The sequence below is a fragment of the Haliotis rubra genome, unplaced genomic scaffold, assembly GCF_003918875.1.
Source record: "Haliotis rubra isolate DU_JTF1 unplaced genomic scaffold, ASM391887v1 Scf191, whole genome shotgun sequence".
In the NCBI taxonomy this organism is placed as follows: domain Eukaryota; kingdom Metazoa; phylum Mollusca; class Gastropoda; order Lepetellida; family Haliotidae; genus Haliotis; species Haliotis rubra.
In genome coordinates, this window is record NW_025765903.1 from 1,336,631 (window position 1) to 1,355,559 (window position 18,929).

At 38.1% G+C, this 18,929-nt stretch overlaps 1 long non-coding RNA gene across 1 annotated transcript; it reads left to right on the forward strand.

Moving 5' to 3' along the window:
- The first annotated feature begins 3,213 nt into the window (after positions 1 to 3,213).
- On the forward strand, positions 3,214 to 7,399 carry LOC124274461. Its single transcript, XR_006897952.1, has 3 exons — positions 3,214 to 3,379; positions 4,017 to 4,097; positions 7,325 to 7,399. It is a non-coding gene; the product is annotated as an uncharacterized LOC124274461 (long non-coding RNA).
- Positions 7,400 to 18,929: the final 11,530 nt, after the last annotated feature.

Consider the following 18,929-nt stretch of genomic DNA (forward strand, 5'->3'; position numbering starts at 1 on the left):
AGAGTTACCTATTAAATTCTCACCTATTCTCCTACATGAAGATTTATACCTTATAAGCCTCAAGTACGTTGATCGACTGTTAACTGAAGCCTATATTATAGGCACACAGGATGGGGCTGTACCCAGTCGTAGAGGAAGTAGCGAAGACCCTGGAAACCGTAGACAGGTTCCGGTTGAGGCAGTTATGTGATGTAAAACGCCAACTAGAACAAGACCGCGACATGCGGAAAGCACTGTGTAAGAAGTACCATAGAGCTTCCAATATCGTTGATGGGGCTGATACTGCCCTTATGACAACCAGCATGGGGCTAGGGGCGGCAGGTGTTGGGTTATTAGCCACCATCGTGGCCGCACCTATAGTGCTAGGTATCGAAATAACAGCTGGGGTGGCAGGGGTGTTAGGGTTGGTGCTTAAGTTTGCATCCCGCAGACTGCATCGTAAGGCATTGAAACACGACAAGATCAGGGTTCTGGCTGAAGCAAAGCTGAACACAGTAAGTGAGCGTATTTCCACGGCACTCACTGACAACAAGATCTCGGAGGAGGAGTTTCGTTCAATCCTCTCTGAACTCGAAAAATATAACAAAATGAAAAAAGAGATTCGATCCAAGTCTCGTAAGTCTGCTATCAGCGAGGATGAGAAAAAAAAGTACATAGAACAGGGAGTACAAAAAGCCCGGCAAGCCTTTATTACAAACACCAAAGAGATTATAGGCGATTCACATTAAACTGTTTCATCGAGGTAAACGTGGCATAGCGGCACGTGAGACGCAGCCCAGCATTGGATGATGCAATCCCAGGATAGACCCGTTAAACCGACACATTTTAGCCATGCCCCCGGTAGCTCAGTCAGTTGAGTGGCGCGGCTGTGAGGTATAACATTGGGTGTTCGTATCCCGCTAGCTTCCGAACTTTTTATAAGATCGGGAAAGCAGTAGGGGTAATGATATCTGGATCAAGGGTCCGACCAAAGCCTTATTTCACAAATAAGGCTTTGCAGAGGCTTTTGTTGGACTTGATCCAAAACCCCCATTGTATATACTGCTGAACAATTTATATGATTCAGATAAATATGATAATATGCGCTCATGAAGTTGTCAATGCCTCCCTTCACGTCTTCAGTCAGTGACACGCACCGCCAGATGTTAACGGTGAACGCACTGCGAATGTTGTGAAGCACGTGCACGTGAGTGTGTGGGATGCACGAGCAGTGTATCCGTGCTCTACATGCTATGTAACGGTTCTGTCTACCACAAACAGACAACACGTACTTATAATAGATCGTCCATACAAGTAAACTGTGAGTTTCCTCCGATGATAACGAGTCCCAGTGTACCAACTTGATTTTTATGCATACTATGACTTTGCTTGCTTGGTTCCTCATTTCATTAAAATGCACATACGAATACACATTTGTTTGCATCGCTAACCAAGTGTAATCTTGAATACGAGTGGATGTTGCTTAGGATACCATTGACTACATGCATAATACGTTGTGTAGTATATGTGCAACATATACAGGATACCTGCGTTTATGTCAGACTAAAGGTTTACGAGTTGTTTAGCAGCACTGGGGCGTAATAGTCATATAGGCCTGCTCCAAACAACGGAATATATCTTTTGAGAAGGACTTCTCCGACGGGTAAAGGTACAGCAATGCAACATTAGGAAAAATCTTTTTTTTCACTATTTTTCATTTCATATCTCACAGAATATATAATTTAATGGGCGAGAGTTTTTAATATCGTTCTAACTTAGTGGAATTAAGTCAAAATGAAATTTGTGTCATGATGCTTATAAACATACACTCATTCATTTACAACCTCCAAACCATGAATTCTGAGTGAAATTAAACATTCTCGCCCATGGGCCAACATATTTTTCGCCCATGGGCGAGATGTTTTAATATCGCCCTAAGTTAGTCGAATTAAGTCACAATCAGTTAAATTTTGTGTCATGATGCTTATAAACATACACTCATTCATTTACAACCTCCAAAACATGAATTCTGAGAAAAATTAAACATTCTCGCCCATTGGACAAGTTTTCGCAATTTGTTTTTTTTCATTTTTTCATCCTTGGCATATATTCAAAACAACTGCATGTTTAATTTGGTCAAATCACTTGTCAGAAAGTACCCACAGTGCGGAGAGTTTCTGGACTTTTGTGAGTCCAGAATTAAATTGTGACGTGTTAATGACATTTGTTATACTGTTAACACAGCGATGGCTAACAGGTGGCAAAGTCTTGCCGCCATTAGTAACATTTGAAACAGATACAAAATATTCATTTAATGTTTGAGCTTTATCCAAATCTGTGAAAACTGAAGGTATCCCAGAATCATCAGTGACAAGAAGGGGAGTGGGCCCCGATGAAGTACTAACAACCTGATTGAGTAGACTGAGGTGATAAATAGTTATCAAAATTAGAATAAAAGTTTCCCTTGGCTATTCTTTTCAGATTATTTACTTTATTCCTTTGCTTTTTGTATTTAAATAGCTCAGAAGTATTCAGAGATCGAAATGCTTTTTTCCTTAGACGTTCTCATTTCTTTTAAGTATTAGTCAAGGAGCTTATTGGATTCCGTAAAAGTTTTTTGATGAAAGCAAATCATATATTCTGTTGTGTTTATATGTTAAAGGAGTTTAAAAAAATGTTTGGTTCCAATCCGAATATTAATGCCAAAGCTATATTTAGCTCGAAATCCAAGATGGCCACCAAAATTTAACCGGGAACTGAAAAAGTTGCAAAAACCCGGAACAGAACAATGGTTTTAACATCAAATACCATGCATATTTGGTTAAGGAATATATTTTCCATATGCTGTAAGTCACCAAATCGTTTTAGGTGGCTTTTAGTCTTAAATTTACATAAAAGAGTTATTTTTAGCTCTAAAAGTCATAATGATGAATAAAAAAACCTTTTCAGCACAAAGCATATTTTATATAGAATTAGTACAATATGAAAAAGGAATGTACTTCTTACCCTGTTTATCAACTATAGACCTTTCCACGGAGCAGTGCTTCGTGCCACTCTCAGTTATCCCCCTTTGTGGTGGCGCTAGTGTCGTCCGCCATTAAGCGGCTGCAAATTGACATTGACGTTTTACGTCTGGGAACTTGCTGGGTTTGTTCGAGACAGAGGTAGGCCTTATAAACGTGGATCAGGGAGAATTTGTACTATGAAAAACTGTACAAATAGCCAGAGAAATCTACGTATATTGAAGGAATTGCCCTGTACAGTCCATAAACTGCCACGGAAGGACTGCCCTTGTTTGTTTCCCTATCATCTCCATAGGTTTCCTGTGAATGAAGATCGTCGTCGTGTTTGGGTGTCACGTGTTAATCGGAAGGATTTTCACCCATCTGATAGCAGTGTGGTATGTATTTATCAAGATAATAAGTGGCACAATAGTGTATCCCATCTGATAACTAGAGATAATGAAACGTTGGATATTATTCATGTAGGGCCAACAGTGCTGTACCCCGTTTCACAAAGCTCTCGTAAGCTTAAGATCTCGTAGCATTCGTACCTCCTATGTTACAGTATAGGAGGTACGAATGCACTGTAGGGTAAAGCTATGCAACAAAGGGTTGAACGACAATTTTTACTAGTAAAATATTCCATCATTTTAAAAGCTTATGTGCTACAAATCATTATTCTAGAGACATTTGTATTGTAGAAACTTACTGATATCTTGCAATATGCCCAAAATATATTGAGAGGAAACAGTCTATTTATCATTATTTACTCAATGTATCTTTACTTAAAATGAGTTAAGAATAACATTACTGGATTAATTTATTATGTAGTTTGTTATTACTTAATTACTTTACCCTCTGTGTGTCGTCAGTGTACACATAGTACACGGATGTAAGGAATTTCTTTATTTAACGGCTCTAGTGTTTAACAGGAGTGAAAAAAAATGTTGAAAATGTGATAAACCATTGTAGTTACTGGAGTGACATTGGCTAAATAGAAATGTAATTATTTTATTTTTATAACTTTTTTTTCAGATATGCTCAATTCATTTTTGGGATTGCCATCCAAGCAAACAAAATCCTGATCCAGTCTTAAATTTGGGATATCAAAGAAAGGTTAGTGTACTTTTAGTTTAATGTAATGCACAATATAGTCCTACTAAAGTACCGTCGGAAATGCTAGAAAAATGCTTTTTAGCCTTAATATCTTTAGAAAGGTGATAAATGTATTATGTTGTCAATATATCAACTCACCTATAGTGTACCTAATTTTTATTTCAATTGATTTAACATTCCCATGCATTTAAAGGGCAGTTTACAGAAGAGAATTTGGTACCAAAACAACAACTAAAGATTTTTTCAGAGTTCAACAACAGAAATCTGAAATAGTCTTTACATTTATGCTAATAATACAGGTGGTGTAAAAATATAAATTAACGTTTTTCTTACACAAATAAATGGTGAATGTTTGTGTTACTTTACTTAATTATCGTTTCTTTATTGAAGAAATATTAATATAAATGTTAAGTCTCGATAAATAAGTTTCCCGTCATGCATGCACATCTTTATCACAGCGTCCACTATGGCCAACTATTTGCAGACGATTGTTGCAAAGGTTTATAAGTTTTTTGTTGTTTGAAAAAACACAGAGGTAAACCTTTCATTAGTTGCTTGACAGACTGGAATCTTACATCGAAATTGTAAATCCTGATTTCCCACATCGCCTCCAGTGTGGATTCCGGAAAGAGCATGGAGCCAGTGTAGCCACATATGTATTAAAGGAGGTTATCTCATATTATCGAGATAAACACTCAAATGTCCTTGTTGCCTTTCTCGACAACGAAAAGGCCTTCGATAGGATATGGCATGAGGGTCTGTTGCTGAAACTATTCAATCTTGGTGTAAAGGGCCGTGGATGGCATATCATCCGTCAATCGTATCAAGAAGCATGTGCGTGTGTTAAATACAATGGTAAAATGAGTGATTTGTTCAATGTCCAACAAGGAGTAGGACAAGGTCGTGTGCTCTCAGCATGGATGTTCCTAGTCTATATCAATGACCTGATATCCCAACTTGATGATTTACAACACGGGCTAATCGTTGGTAAGGAGCACATCCCCTTAGTATTATTGGCCGATGATACTACTGTTGCCAGTACTACTGCACATGGACTGAACATGTCCCTTGCTGCAATCCACCAGTATGCCCTCCGCTGTAGACTGACATATAACGCCAGTAAGAGCTGTGTCTTGTCTTTCATCAACGACAGAAGACAATGTAATAGATCTGTCTTCCAAATTGGAGCCGTGACATTGCCAATCCATACTAGCACGATTTATGCTGGCTCTCTGATACACACAGAGAAAGCAAGTGGACGAACTACTCGAGCTTGTACTAAAGCAAGACAGACAATCAACTCCCTAAGAGAAGTTGGCCTCAGAGCTGGAGGATTTAACCCAATATCTTCTTCGAATATCTGGCAAAGAGTAATCTTCCCATCTGCTTTCTATGCATGTGAACTCTGGCCAAATATCAGCAATTGTGAAATCAACGAAATGGAAACTTTGCAACGGTAATTTGCGCGGCGAGTCCAGAATCTCCACAAGAGGTCGTCTACAGGTGCTACAATCCAGGTCCTTGGATTATGGACAATGCTGGGCAGAATAGACAAGATGAAGCTTCTCTTCTTAGGACGACTCTGTAGAGCAGCCGGCACAACCATTGTGAAGCCGATCTTCTATCTGAGACTGTGCCAGTATGCCACCACTACCACACATAGTACCAGATCCATAACACATGATCTACTAAATGTAGCCAAGAAGTATGGGTTTTCAGACGTACTAGACAAATTTATCAAAACCGGAGAATTCCCATGTACAAGTATATGGGAAAGCACAGTCAAACGAACCTTGTGTAGATTTGAAAATATTAAATGGAGAAACACTTTGCAACAACGTCCTGATATGCATAGGTTTAGTGATATTCACACCCAGCTTGCTCCACATCGTCTCTGGAATCTGTGTGTTTGGTATGGTATCGCATCTCCTCCTGTTTATGCCCTGGTTAAGCTCGGCATATTACCTGTAACATCGGGACAATGTCTGCTCTGTGACTGCGAAAGTGAAGACATTGTTAAGCATCAATTGCTTTACTGTGAAAGCCTCATTGAACAAAGAAATGTGCTAAGTGAGACGTTGTTTGATAACCTCAACCTTGACACCTATCTCAAACTCGAGGACACTGCTAGTGATGAAGCTAAGGTCCTGACATACCTCGGTGCCATTACGGATGTTGACAGCTGGGCAACATTCATGTGCATCGTGGCTAAAAATGTCAGCTCATGGAACTTAAGGTGTATATTATATCTGTGAAATTATGTCACACACCATGTATATACAGCTCTTTATATTTCTCTTTTGTTGTGAAAACCCTGTTGAACTGAATTGTCATATGTATTGTCTCTGTCGTCAGTGCGACTGACAACTAATATAATCTAATGTACTCTCCAAATCACTGGGGGAAATAAAGAGTATTCATTCATTCATTCATTCCTTGACAACTTTGACAAGGGAGTACTTGGGCGGGCGGTCTACAAACTTTAGGAGAAGAAGAATATATATATTCTAAAGAAGCTACACCAGTGACTTCGTTAAAGCTTTGGCCAATGTTCACAACTAGATTAAACTGACCGAATTCCATCCATATTTTTGCAACTAAATATACTGTTGACATGCAAAACATTTATTAAAACGTTGCACATTTCTACAATCAATCGATAAGATAACACAAGTGATATGATTCTTTCCAACGTACAGTAATTCGTATGTTTATTTTACAACAAACACACATACACAAATGATCCCTTACATAACCAATACGTATACTATACGTACACATATTCAACATTTTGAAGAAAACATCCATTGAGATGACCCCTCGCCCGAGCGTGTGCTCAGGTGTCAATTTCACCTGTCGATACCGTGCCTGCTGATGACGTAACACAGGCAGTTAATGTTTGTATCAAATAACGTCCCACTACCCCTTATTTTTCTAAGTTTTTGGTATTTTCATCAGTAAAAACGCATTTTAGGGCATGTCTCAAAATTTATTCCCTCAGTCTACGCTAGGTAGATGTTTCTCAAAGTGATAGTTGTTATTTAAGTAACTGTATTACCTCTGAATTTGAAATGTAAGTCAAAAAGCATTTTTCTAGCATTTCCGCCAGTACTTTAGTGATGTATTAAACGTAAAGTTATTTTGACAATTATATTATTAACTATTTATTACTGTTAATTGATGTAAATGTATAATAGCCTGTTATACTTTAACTTTCCTCTCTCCAGGTGACACAAGGGAGAAGGACCATTTTCCGACACCCTCTCTCTGATGTTTCTCGGACCCCAAGGAGCAATCAACTGGCATGACTGAGGAGTGCCATGCTGAAGCTGAACTGACAGATCAACCTGTATCTCAAGCTGAAGAACAGGAAAAGGAGAATGATGACTCCAGACCAAGTGATTGTGACTGTTGTAAACAGAAGACTTGTTTTTGTCTTCACAGACCTATGATAAAAGTTCCAAACAGAACTGTAGGAGTACAGGTTCATTTTAACAAGTCAGTAGATCACCATTATGCAACCCAGCACTACACGACCAAAACAAAGAATGTCTCTGTTCAGGTTAATTTTCCTGCCTTTTCTGCAGACAGTATTAAGACTGACACTGATTCTGTGTTTTACACTGGTCTTACTCTACAAGTGTTTCTGTCAATAATAACTTATCTTACATCTGTACTGCGGTCAAACATTAAGATATAGTTAAAACGTAGTCATTTGTGAGCATTTACTAAGAGATTACCGTGTGTAAATCTTGAAATAATTTTTATACAGCTAAATAATAAATATTGACGATGATTCTTGAAATATCAAATCAAAATATAAACAGACAACATTAGGGGAATATGTTTTGAAATATTTAAATGCCCCACACAGATTTGAAAATACAGGCAAGTTCAAGTTCAGAACACAGGCCTTATAAGATACAGGCGGCCTATTGTTTACATACAGTTTCACGTTAAATTCAACTTCGTTTAAAGGCCTTACGTTTTCGTGCACAATACAATAGCCAAGTTACGAGAAAATGCACATGATATTGACATTATCTGGTCATTTCTTTAAACTTTAGTACTTTAAATATTTCTTACCTGCAATGTTTGTTAGACATGACATCAGGAATTCCTAAAACGAGATGTAATTGGACCAGTATGTAGACGTTGTTTTTCGCCGCGTAAGCGTTGACTGGGCACCGTCTAGACTTGTTTGCAACGTAATAGATTGCCGCGGCGTTACAAATAGCACAGACCAGTTCATCGTTGCAGCCGCTTAATGGCTGCCACAAAATGGCTTCGTCCATGAAATAAGCCATGGAAAGGTCTATAGATGAGGTCTATACATGAATCTGCGATCCATAAATATACTCTTCAAAGTAAGAAACGCATAAGCCATTTTCAGAAGAATTTCTTGCATAAGTTTAAGAGCAATTATTTCATGCAATCCCAATGACAAAAAGTTGAAAAATCAAACGTCTATAGGCAATGCCTTTACCGTTTTTATTCTCTTCACTTGGGTCCACAAGATGGCGTCAAAGTAGTTTGTATGGCCAACATTGGCAGAAATTACTGCTCGGCACCGTCTCGGCAACTGGAAAAGTTGACGAAGTAGCTCTTATCATCGTAGGCGACTTCAATTTCCATTTTTGCAACAAGGATAACCATGACACTAAACGAATACTTAATCTTCTTGAAGTCCACAACTGTGTACAACTTGTGTCAGAGGCAAGCCACAGAGGTGGACACACTCTGGACTGGATAGTAACCCGTGCTTCAGACGCTTGTGTCAGATGTGTATCTGCATAGGATCTACATCTCTCTGATCATTTCCATATCTTTGTGAGCTTGGACCTCTCAATACCAAGTCCAAATGTGAAGATTCCTCGCTGTAAACATACGCTCCCTGGATAAGGATACTTTTAAAGACAATATGCTATACAACAGAGTTCTATCTGAGCTGCTAGACAAACATTCACCAGTGAAGGACAGAGTCATACCAGTCACTAAAACATCTGCTTGGGACTTCACACCTGAAGTTCGACAAGCGAAAAGAGACAAGAGGAAAGCAGAACGCAGATGGAAAAAAATATTTCCTGGAGATTCATCGCCAAATGTATATTTCAGCCAGAAATCACTCAACAATGGTCATCAGCCAAATCAACATCTCAATTCTAAGATTAAAGTCAATGAGTCAAGTCCAAAGTTGCTGTTCAAACTTTTGTTCAGTATGTTGGGTAAACACTGGGAATCGTCACTTCCGACATCTGATGACAATGCAGCAACAACACAGACATTTTCGGAATATTTCTACAAAAAGATCTAAGACATTCATGACAAGATTTCGTCTTCTGTGGCTGTGGCTGAAGCTGATTTTCCTCCAAAAATGTTTGATGGCACGCCTCTTACTCATATTGATAGTTTCACTGACACTAAAGTTACTAAACTACTGAAATCTGCAAAAAGAACAACTTGTTTACTTGATCCGATTCCAACTGACCTTCTATATGACTGTGTCGACGTACTCTTGCCAACATTAGTGTGCTGATTATTAACTCTTCTACTTCATCCTGTTATGTCATACGTGTACTCAAGTCAGCTCTAGTTAGGCCACATCTGAAGAAATCAAGCCTTGATTGTGCGGATCCAAAAAACTACAGGCCTGTTTCAAACTTAGCATTTATATCCAAGCTCATTGAACGTGCAGTCTCCAGTCGTCTCATGTGCCACCTTTCCTGGCATAACCTCTATGAGGTGTTCCAATCAGCCTACAGAGCACACCACAGCACATAGAAGGCTCTGCTGAAGATCCTGAATGACCTATGATGTGGTCTTGACACAGTACAAGTGGCCCTGCTCACGTTACTTGGCCTAAGCAGTGCTTTTGACATGATAGATCAACAGAGACTCCTCAAAAGATTTGATACAGAACTTTGAATAAAGGATTCAGTTTTATCATGGCTGGCACCTTATCTACAGGACAGGACTCAAACCGTTGTTATTGGTGAGTCTATGTCAACCGCATCTAGGCTTGTGTCCGGAGTCCCTCGAGTATCCGTGCTTGGTCCGATCTTCTTCACCCTCTATACTGTTCCCCTTGGCGCTATTGTAGCAGACCACAACCTTGACCACTTAGAACTATGCAGATGACATGCAGCTGTGGAAGTTATTTCAACCAAACACAGAGTCATCTAGAGCGCCTCTCCGTCAGACATCAGACTGTTGCCAGAAGATATGCATGGATGTCATCAAATGCCTTGAAATTAAATAAAGAGAAAACAGAGTCCATTCTTCTGGGACAGGCTGGACAAATCAAGCAATGTGACAATACTAGTGCGTCTGTCTGTGGAGCAACTATTCCACTTTCTTCCACTGTCAAGGATCTGGGTGTTGTCATCGATCAAGATCTCAATGTGACAGAACACGTCAAGTATGTTACTAAAACTTGCTACTTCCATCTTCGCAATATCAGTAAGGCCAGACCGTTCTTACCAAAGATGCCTCCAAAACTCTCTGCCTGAGCCTAGTCACACTTCGTATGGACTTCTGTAACGACCTTTTGGTCGGATCTCCATCTTGTGTCACTGGTCAACTCCAGTGCATACAGAATTTACCTCCTCGCATTACCTCCTAGATCTCCAGAAAACTGCACATCACACCAACTCTAAAGGACCTCCATTGGCTGCCCGTGAAACACAGAATCTCCTTCAAACTCCTCTGTCTCGCATACAAGTGCATGACTAACATGGCTCCAGTCTACCTCTCAGATCTTCTTCAGGCTTGTGCACTATCTATATCTCTGAGATCCGGGAATCAGCACCTTCTTGTTATCCCCAAAGTCAAACAAGCTAAATATGGAGACCGTGCCTTCTCCTATGCTGCTGATAAAAAAAGGATTTCTCCCCTACAATAATTTGTATATATATTTTTTGAAAAGATTGTAACCATTTTAGAATGATCCGTTCCGATGACTTCAAAATTATTTCAAGGGATTTAATTGAGAGAGTGTGAAGCAGAAATAATGTTTTCTCCCCATCATTTCATTATATTCTTATCTATTTTCAAAGAACTCTGCTTTTAGAAGAATTTTTTTTAACGTATTAATAAGAATTGGATAACGCATAATTTGATATTTACCAACTACATTTGAAATAAAGACTGCTCCCTTACTGACAGTCTCATCAAACAGAAATAGACATCTCTTTTTAGTTTCATACATACCTAACTGTTCTTTCACTTTTATTAAGAGCTGGATTTACATTGATTTGATAAACTGAAGCAATCATATACTTACAAAATGAACAAAACCTACATCTGCTTAAATTCGTCTGATAGCTACCATTTTGAGATAGGGAGTATTCATTATTTTCATTTTGTTTTAATTAAAAAAAACAAAAATTAAATAAAATATTTCATGAAATAGAGAACACACTTGGATAAAGTTAATAGCCTTAAACTTTAAATATTCAACTCTCCCATCATGACCTTCTGACCCTTTAGCAACCTTTTCCACAACAATTTTGTACAGTGCTCAAAAGTACTATTTGCACCATATTTCGACTTGGAACCAAACTTCTCTGATGAATACAAATAACACAATGTCTTGCTTTCATAACAAAACTTCCACGGGACTTGAAAACTGTACCCATCCTACCACACTATATTTTACGAGGGGGCGTTGAAAAAGTAGTCAAACTAACTATATTCTCGGTGTCCAATGTTTGAAAAGAAGCTTCCATTTTATTTTGAAGGAATCATTAGCAAAGTCATATCCAAAATTTCATGTGGGTAATGTGGTTAAGGAGATATTAGTCATCACATCATTGGGGTATTATGTTTCTTGCAAATTTGCAGAAAATGGAAAACGATCTCCCATTTGGTATCTAGTAATAGTAATAGTCCGCTTATATGGCGCTCACATCCAGGCACATTGCCTGCTCATGGCGCTACGTACATTACTATCCCCGATCATAGGACACTATCGTAGTTTCCGATACTTTTGCAACTCCCTGGGGACTGTACAGCCATGCTGCCTGTTAGGCGCAATGAACTAAACACTCACATTGCCAGCACATAATCACGGGTACCCATTTTACAGCTGGGTGAACTGAGACAGTGTAGATCTAGGTATCTTGTCCAAGGATACTATGCAAATGTGCCCATCTCGGGAACCGAACCTCGGTGCCTCCTCGAAACAGGGCAGACGCCTTACAACTGCACTATTGCGTTATCTCTTGGATAATGGTATACCCTCAGATAGTATAATATAAAATATGTTCAGCATAGTATTGGATGACCTTCCGTCATCATCAACATTCAGAGATTTGGTTGCTTGATATACATTTAGACGGGGACTGTTTTTCTTAGGACACCCTCATTTTAATTTTTCAAAAACATTGTGTCCAGATATACAACATATTGAGAGCTGACACTTGTGTGACCATTCAGTATTTAGTTTGAACCCTTGACCCTATGTATGAATAAGTGAAAACTTTATGATGAGTAATATCCTTATGATGACGTCAACTTAAGGGGGTGGGTAGTGTCTCCAAAACAAGCCCTTTCAGTAAACATGAAGGGGGGGTCACTTGAACAAGCGATTATAGTTTAAAATAGCTTTTTTGTGTAGTTTAATATCTAAGTTTGACTTTTACCAACATACAACATGTGTTTTGCATATTTTGTTTCAATTGGTGTAGGGGGATTCCCGCCAATACACCTTGATATAATATTGGATCAAAATCTATTAATTCTTTCCTAAGTTCGCAGCTACCAAACTTGGCATGTGCAAAACTGTTACACCTTCGCTGTGACCTTTAAAATGACCTCAAGGTCACTAAATTCAAGTGGTGTCGGTAAATCTCGTCAGAATAAACCTTGGTACCAAATTTGAACAAAATCCATCATTTCTTTCTCGAGTTCTTTCAGTAAACCGAAGGGGGAGTCATTTAAACAAGCGATTGTAGTTTCAAATTGCCTTTTTGTGCAGTTTACTATCTAAGTTTGATTCTAGCCGACCTCTACCAATCTCAAACATACAAAAATGTTTCTTGCATATTTGTTTCCTGAAGTTTGATTTGTGATGCATTTCATTGCTAGTCAGCTAGGCTATTCCATTTGTCCGAACCCCAACATACGGAGACAGATCATTTAGCAGACCGGGTGCTGTACTGTGGAATTGATTACCTGAAAATGTCAGAAAATCGGAAAATATCAACAGTTTCCGATCTTGTCGCAAAACCATCCTCTTCAAACGAGCATTCGACTAAGCGCACACGAGCAGGACTCTGGATATGTAGCGCTATACAAATGTCTAATTTGATTTGATTTGATTTGATATACCCCACCCCACTTTATATTTATACATATCGAAACCTCAAAAGATATTTGCGAAAAGACATGATACAGAGGACAGTCAGAGATTTTATATCGATTATATATCAGGACGAATATCATTTTCGTCATTTGGCTAACATTTGTCAATACTTTCTTGGGTTATCGCGCTTACAATCTTTATATTGGCAAAACCCTCAGATTTTTGCTGTGACCTTGAAAATCATCTCAAGGTCACTCCATTTCACTTGTGTCGGTGAATCTCGCCAATATACCTTGGTACCAAGTTTGAACAAACTCCATGAATTCTTTCTTGAGTTATCGCCCTAACAAGCTTATTTATGTATGAAATGCAACGAAAAACAAACACCCGCGTATTTACGAGTGATTAAAACTGTTATTACAATTTACGTAAATATTTATTACATTTTACCGCAACGAAAACTATTACAATTTACGTCAATTTTTATTACAATTTGCGTATTACAATTAACGTCATTATTTATTACAATTTACGTTTTTATTACAATTTACGTCAAGTTAATTACAATTTGCTGCAAGTATTACAATTTGCGTTTTTATTACAATTTACGTCGTAACAAGGCCCGTCCGACCGCCCGAGACAAGCTAGATTTCTGCTCGACGGTCTAATTTTACAGCTAGCCAGCCCGATGGACGGGAAAAAAAATTCAGATAACGTGTCCATTGGCACTGTCTATTTAGTATTTAAAGGTCACATGCAGCCAAAATATCAAACATAATTAAAACACAATTATCACTTATTCATGACATATAATATACATTGCTGATTATGAAAAAAAATAAAAACAAAATTATAAGCGTACAATCGCAAATCAAAAGTGCAATATTTTGTACTTGGGTTTACTTCCCAAGAAACGAAGCAGCCGGGATACCGAACCCAGTCAGAGCGGGTGGGTGTGCACTCAAATGTAACGGCTGGTTCATTTGCAGATGCCCTCGCGGCTCATTGTGTGTGTATATATAGAGATGTTGGGTTTTGTAAATACATGCTCATTATTTGTGTATAACATTTTGCAATCAACAGACATCATAACATGTCATGTGTACAAGTATCACACCTGCCTGTCTGTGTAATTACATAATGTGACAGAGACTCGAACTCGGGCCATAAATCAATGCGTTTTGTTTATGGTGTATAGCCTGATTTGTGTTAAGTTCAAATTGCATGTGGTCAGTGATTGAAATTGTGTATTGAATATTGTCATTAGCAGACGGGCAGGCAGACACACAGGTGCCAATAAAACAGACATTGAGTTTTGTCTGTGACAACGACATATCTATATCACAGTTAGAAATTCTGTCAACGCTAAATAATGACATTGCTTTTAAGTATCGAACTGAGAAAGTGACTCGGTAAGAAGAACGTGTGGTGAAATAGACAAATGAAATTATATAAACAGTTAAATCGGTAATCTACTGTAATAACATATAAAAAGCTCGCGCCTGTGAAATATCAACAAAACATTAGAAAAATAGCTCACACCAAAGCCTTCACCGAATATTCACCGGACAACCCGCTTCCAAGCTCCGCGAACCTATTTCACTGCGCATGTGCTATGAGCGCAGCCCAGCTGTTGAAACCACTTCAATTCCCCCAATCGTTTGAACTACGATTTCGCGCGGGTTTTTTCATTGCGTTATTTTTCAACTTTATAAGTTGAATTTGCATTTTTGATGACTTGTTTCGGTAAGTCCATACCGAAAGGTATCAGAATCTGCAAGTTGTGTTTTACGTTGCATGTGACCTTGAAGAAGGACTGGTTAAATCTCTTCTGGGCTGGTAAGTTTTTGAAGTTACCAGCCCAGATGTCTGGCTGGGTTTTTGGCTTATTTCATACACTGGTATGACTCAACGGATTATCATAATAAGACACTGAAACTTGAATTATGCAAATTAACAGGACATTCTCGCATATATCTATGCGCGTGAGGCTCCTTGGATCCCTTCTCGTCCTGATGAACTCAAGTCTCTGAAATATATATGAGTCAGCATTTGTAGCGTATTATCCACTTCCTAGATGTGCAGGCGGTTTGTTTCGGGTGGTCGACAGTAAAAAGATAACGTCATATATATATATGACGTTATCTTTTTACTGTCGACCACCCGAAATATATATATATGAGAGTGTGTGTGCGTGCGTGCGTGTGTGTGTCTTCAATATTAATCTTTCCGTTAGATAGAAACTTTTATTATTTGAAATGGTTAATTCTTAGATTCAGACTTTGTGACATCTAATGTTTTACTGCCCTTTGTCATTGATATTGCTTAAATTTAACATGATTCTTCTCGTCACTATGTGACTGACACTCTGCTGATGTGACGTCGAATTTTGATTTACTAACTCTTACACAGGGATTAGAAAATACACTTACACGTAACTGGATAAGCCCTGTAATTATCAAACTCCTCCCTAGAAATTCATGATTAACTAACCCCATTAAAATGCCTTTGGAAAGTCAGGAAGGCGCTGTAAAAACACCTTTAGGTTTGGAAAGGTACTGTGGTACTACCTGTGATGTAAAACAGAATTTGAGCATCCAGGTATAATACCAGCTTGAGATTCACGTCTAATATCCTTATTTTCCCACCAGAAATGTGATCCTTTACCAGATGATATTTCAGAAAAGAACATAGTGAATGAATAGGAGATGCCTCTAATCTGTGATACCCAAGTTTCTTGATTTGGGAATAGTTCATAAGATTATATCTGTTCTATCCTAGTGCATAGGATTCAGTAACTGCAACCATGATGAATATAAACAAATAGAATAATAACGAAGTAGACTGAATCAAATATTCTGTAATGCCTTCCGTAATTTATGTATTTATGGTGTGTTTTCAAATCCAACCTCGAATCCGAATTCGGTAGTATGTAATGTTGTATTGTCCTTTGGGACAGATGTTTCATAAATGTATTCATGTCTGAAATAGTGACGTTATATTTTTACTCACTGATACAGTATTGGTGTGTAATATCGACATTTTCCACACAGGGATATATTTGATATGTAATCCAGACGATATTTCACATCAGTACACAGCGAATTTAATAAAAATTGCATCTAATTTGTAGCGCTGCGCAAATATAACCGGTTCAGACATAAAATCGATTCTTGCAATACATTGCAATACATATCGCAATAGATGCTTTCGCATCGCAATATATCGCAATATGAAAATTCTCTGCAATGACCACCCCTACTAATTTGAGTGTGATACCCAACCTGCCTGATATGGCAATAGGTCCAAAGATTATATTTGTTCCCCTTTCCAGTGCAAAGGATCAAGTTACTACTAGTATCTAATATTATATAAACAAATAGAATGACAGCGAACTAGAGTGAATCGAATATTTTTTAAGGTTGTATTTATTTGTGTATCCAACGTCCTTTTTTGACTTGCTGCTTTTGTTTCTGCTTTTAGTGATCTTTTTTAGTTGTTGAAAATACAATTGCTGCAGTTCAATACAATTTAACCTATAAATATTAATCAATGTTTCACAAGGAGTGAGTGAATATTGCATGACGCCGCATCTGCTTTCAGTTACTCTTGGTGAATCTTCAGACGGAAAATATCTCTGTTGCGTAGTCATTTACCAGTCTCAGATCGCTCAGATTTCTAGATAGCTATATTTTCCCGACAAAGCGTACTTCAAACTTTTCATAAAATATATATTTCAGTAATATAGGGAAGTTACTGAAATTTAACTCATAAATTTAGTATTCTAACAAATATGTTATAACATATTCAAGCAATGCCAAAATAGCTATTTTAGCAAAAGTCATTATTCTATTTGGCCATAAAATGCTATATACCTCCTGATTCACTTTTTAAAAAAAAGAAATCGATGCTAGCTCCCGATTACATTATATATAAACATGATTTCAACAAATGCCAACCAACAGGATGAATAAGAAAAGAAAGTCTGTATTCTGAGGAGTGCTAGACACCATGTTGGCATCAAATTAGCATGAGAGTTATCCGCCATTCTTAGGAAGGGAGACTACTCTCGAAATATTATATCCATAACATACCACATGTAGAATAAATTGCCGAAAAGAATATGTATAGGCACGTGCCTATTGGCAGGTACGCTACTGCAAATATCTAAGACGAATTTGAATGGTCAGTCCACGATGACCTTGTGTTTGGAAGTGACCTTTCCCCCACAATACTTTCGGCTATAAACCCGAATGATGTGCCACCTGGCCATTATCTCAGACACTGTGTGCTGACAACTTGCTGATTGACTTTTTGTCAATGCTCTGGATCCGATTCAATTATTCTCTGATAAACTGAGGAATATTGCTGATGAAAATATTCCTAAGGCTTCTGCTAAACCACATACTCATAAACCATGGTTTACTGGTGATTGTAAAATCGCTTTAGAATACAACAAAAATATTTCTTATGGAATAATTCATTAACATTTGTCAATATGATGATAATGATCTTTGAAATACAATATCATTCAACTTATTAACAGTTAAAACGTTATTTGATCACGTCAGTGCGCCGGAACATCGTTCATTCACGACTGGCGTGTGTCCAGTGACGGGCGACGGTGTAGTGTTGAAACATACTTTGGCAAAAACCTGTCAATTTTTGGGAAAGTCAACGGTTAAAAGTTGGAAAATCAACCCACGAAAAGACAATCAACCCACGAATACATCTAGAAAATGTTTTTTTCTGTCAAGAAATTCAACAAGTTTGAAGATTAAACAACATTTTGTTCTGTGGAAGGCGTGTTACAGTCACGTCATTTATCCCAGTAGAGTACAGCAGTTCCAAGAAGGATAACTCTAGTCGGATTCCGAGCCAATGGGAAGAATACGCCTCTTTGGAGCAGATGGTCGACTCACAGAGGAGTCATTCGAGATGTTGAAGTGGAATACATCACCATAAAATGGACCTGAGAATAGTGTATGTACAGAATGAAGATTTACGGCGTGCGACAAAGACTGTGACGTCATGGTGGCAGAGTGGGCAGAGTGGGCAGAGTGGTGGAGTTACAAAGGTTGGACACCAATTTTTTTGTGGACTGATGCTGTTTCTCATTAATTGAAGAGTAACTGTTTATTGATTGAACATTTTTGTACCCTGACTATTGTGCCTGGTTCTATGGCATGGACGTCGTGGCACACCCACTTGTCACACTTTTAGGTTAAACCTTTAGTTGGTTTCTTGCAGCTTCTAGTTCCCCGAATTTAGTTTTAACAACAAACAGGTTGTAGGAATTCAAGGGCTGAAAAATTCTTCTCTCTTCCTAATATGTCACCGTCAACTTTAACTAGGTCATTGACCTTGATCGGGGTTAGTCTAATGGCAGACATGTTTTTTACAAACATTGCAAACGATTGTTTTGGGGTTTTTTAAGTTATTTATTTAAAAAGACTACCACTTATAACGCAATTGTATTGCAAAGTAATAATGTTTAGTAAAAAGAGTATTCATAATCTTTAACTTTT